This window comes from Rhinopithecus bieti, unplaced genomic scaffold (genome assembly GCF_001698545.2).
Source record: "Rhinopithecus bieti isolate Rb0 unplaced genomic scaffold, ASM169854v2 scaffold_11964, whole genome shotgun sequence".
Classification (NCBI taxonomy): domain Eukaryota; kingdom Metazoa; phylum Chordata; class Mammalia; order Primates; family Cercopithecidae; genus Rhinopithecus; species Rhinopithecus bieti.
The window spans coordinates 1,777,488-1,780,951 of NW_016807677.1; the positions used below are offsets into that span (position 1 = coordinate 1,777,488).

A 3,464-nucleotide genomic window follows, 5' to 3' on the forward strand; every position below is an offset into this window, starting at 1 on the left:
CGTTTGTCTGTTACTGGTGTATAAGAATGCTTGTGATTTTTGCACATTAATTTTGTATCCTGAGACTTTGCTGAAGTTGCTTATCAGCTTAAGGAGATTTTGGGCTGAGACAATGGGGTTTTCTAAATATACAATCATGTCATCTGCAAACAGGGACAATTTGACTTCTTCTTTTCCTAACTGAATACCCTTGATTTCTTTCTCTTGCCTGATTGCCCTAGCCAGAACTTCCAACACTATGTTGAATAGGAGTGGTGAGAGAGGGCATCCCTGTCTTGTGGTCAGGCCTGTATTCTTAAGGGCCAGAAACACTTCTACACAATAAGCCATGATTCTCTTCTTGGTGCTGTTTACAAGTGAAGCCATCGCAGGGACTTCATTCAGTCTTACTGTCTTGTCTTTATTCATATGCTTCTGCTGCTTGCTCTGTCCTGCTTTCAAGACCTCTCAAAATACTCTTCTTCCTCGGGTCTAAACTGAGCTCAGTCACCCTGGACTTAATGGAGAGACCACTTTTCCTACTGGCTCCTACCTTGACAGGGATTATAATACAATGGGGAAGACCCTAGGTTCCAGAGGTAGGTTGCCTGGGTTTTAATCCCAGTTCTATCACTTTCTAGCTCTATGACTTTGGCCAATTCCCTTAATCCCTATGTGCCTCATTTTCCTTATCTGCAAAATAGAGACATAATACAAACCATCTAATTAGGTTGTTGTGAAGATTAGGTGAGTTCACTTAGGTACAATGTTTAGCATAATGTGTGGCAGATTGTTATCATTTACCTCAGAACCGAATGTAGTTCTTGGTACTCAATAAATCCTTATTAAACGTAAACATCTAAACTATTTTCCTTTTTGCCTGATGATCTCCTTTGATCACTCCCTTCTCTAATTTTCTGTATTCTTTGTGCCAAAGAGGACTACTCTTCAAGATCTCCAGCAAGTCTCTACCAAAGTCTCAATCAGAAGCACCATCTAGTGACCTCAATCTATACAGGAAAGGAGCATAAGTGACATAACACACAGCACACAGCATATGTTCTGGTCATTATTGAGAGTCATCTGCTTCTTCTCTTTGGAAATTAGAACAATGCTCCATTTTCTAGGTCCTCCTCCGAGTTGTTTTTATTTTTGATACTCTTGAGAGAGCAGCAAAAGTTGTGATATTTGATGTTCGAATTATCTCCATGAGTGAAGGACACTCTGTGATCATAGTCACCAGTAAGAATGGTTTCAGTGCCGCTCCTGCAGCTTCCATAGTGAAAGATTTTTTCTTTGCTTTACCAGCCAGCTAAGGTTTCTGTTGAGACGCCCAGGGAGATGGTAAAACTGCAGCTGTAGCCAGGCATGGTGGCTCACACCTGTAATCCCAGCACTTTGGGAGGCCGAGGCGGGTGGATCATGAGGTCAGGAGTTCGAGACCAGTCTGGCCAACATATTGAAACCCCGTCTCTACTGAAAATACAAAAATTAGCCAGGCGTGGTTGTGTGCGCCTGTAGTGTCAGCTACTCAGGAGGCTAAGGAAGGAGAATGGCTTGAACCTGGGAGGCACAGGTTGTGGTGAGGTGAGATCGCACCATTGCACTCCAGCCTGGGCAACAGAGCGACACTCTGTCTCAAAAACAAAAAACAAACAAAAAAACCAAAAACTGCAGCCGTGCAGCCCAGCACCAACGTTATAGTCCCCGCTAGAGATGGGTGAGAGCCATGAAGTGATAGGAGAGACAGGTCACAACCCATCATTTATCCAGGATGGAATGAGCTCAATTGATGAAAGGGCTTAACCAATGCAAGAAGCCAAGGCCCACTTCATTCTTATTCTTATTTGCTAATAAGGGAGCCGATTAGTGTTAATTGTGTTGGCAATTTGGAACAGCTACCAGGGAATTGATCCAAGACCATTGTGGGATGACCCCTCTGTCCCATCTTAAGTCCCAGCCATTACTCATGGTTGGATAGGGAACTGGAGCACCAGGAAGTGCTCTTTGGTCAGCGAGTAAACATGAGTTCTCCTTACACACATTTACAGTGCCCTGGGTGTCAGTTATTAATACTGTGCATGCAGTGACCTGACAATACAGTTCTACCATTGAGAGAGACATAGGTATAGATGGATCAGGGCTAGTCCGAAGGAATATATTTTAACATTGGAATATTCACAAGCTTCCCTTCTTTCCACCCACCCCGCCAAAGACTATTTTGTTGACAGTCTGATTTCCTACCTGCTACCCTCACCTAAAGCAGCTAAGTTAATCTATTTAATAAAGGGAAGGGGAGAGAGAAGGAGGAAGCCTGGGAGCTATGAAGGCTGCCAGGTAATAGACAAGGGAAGAAAAAGAGATATGAAACTGCTGGAGTTATTAACTTGATGACCCTTAATGTCCTCGGAGAGTCACTAGGAGGGATGGAATTTTTATTATTTACTTATTTATTTTGCTTAACCGACTGTTCTTTAAACAGGACGTGGTTCATTGGACAATGTGCACCATTGCTTCATCAGGGTTATACAAGCAACAGAAATAGTATGTAGGCACTCTGACAGACATCCCTGTAGAATTGTTCAGAGATGGGGGTGGTAGGAAGGAAAATGACGTACCTTCTTTGGCTGTCACCCACCCAATGACTGGAATGCCTGTTTGGACTGGCTTGTCCGCCCTTGAACACGCAAATCCTAGTTTCCCCATTCTCCTATATTCAGTGACAATTAGGTTGACTGTGCAGGGTGAGCTGGATTTTGTAAGAGGAAGGAATTTTACCGAAGAATTCCCCTGCGTTGTTACCAAGTTTGTGACAGTTGCTTAAGGAGTGTAGCTATTCCTGCCTTTGTGGCCTCAAGGGCTAAAGTGGGACAACGCTGGTATTTTTGGTGATGAGGAAACACTTTTTTTTGTTAAGGGAGGTTGGGTGATTGTTGAACTGGGACAGAGGTCACAGTAGAGGTCACATTGGCGATTCGAGCGGGGGTTGGGGATTGGCTTTGGATCGGGCATCCTGCGCCCCCGACTAGGGAAAGGCGGCCGAGGCTTCCAGGTTGGGGGCTCACCGGAGGTTCCCACCGTCAGCTCCCGGAGGGGGGCACCCGGGAGCCAGCGCCTCAGGAACCGGGGCCCACGCGGGAAGGTCGAGCCCGCCGGTGAGGTCACGGTTGCCATGGCTCCGGGCAGTGACGCGCGTCGGCACGTGACCCGTGGTTGCCATGGCGCCGGGCGCCGGGCGGCGAAGGCGCCCCGCCTCCCGAGTGACGTCCGCAGCTCCTCCCCCCTTTCCGCCCCCCCTTGCCCCCTCCCCCGAGCCGTCTCCCCGCGGCCCGGAGTTTCACTGCACAACAAGATTGCGGCGGCGGCGGCGAGCTGGGCTGGCGGGCTGGCCGGGGCCTGGACGGGGGGAGCCGGGCCCGCTGGCGCCTCTGCCTCCGCCCGCCACCGGGGCCCCAAGCCGCCCCCGCTGCCGTTCCCCAGGCGGC

General features: G+C 48.4%; 1 pseudogene across 1 annotated transcript in view; it reads right to left on the reverse strand.

Annotated features, from left to right (window-relative positions):
* LOC108536347 (proprotein convertase subtilisin/kexin type 7-like) overlaps nt 1-3,153 on the reverse strand; it is a 40,242-nt pseudogene extending 37,089 nt beyond the window's left edge. The window contains exon 1 of the transcript XR_001887494.1: nt 3,058-3,153. The product of XR_001887494.1 is annotated as a proprotein convertase subtilisin/kexin type 7-like (transcript). The remainder of the gene's footprint in view (nt 1-3,057) is intronic.
* Nucleotides 3,154-3,464: the final 311 nt, after the last annotated feature.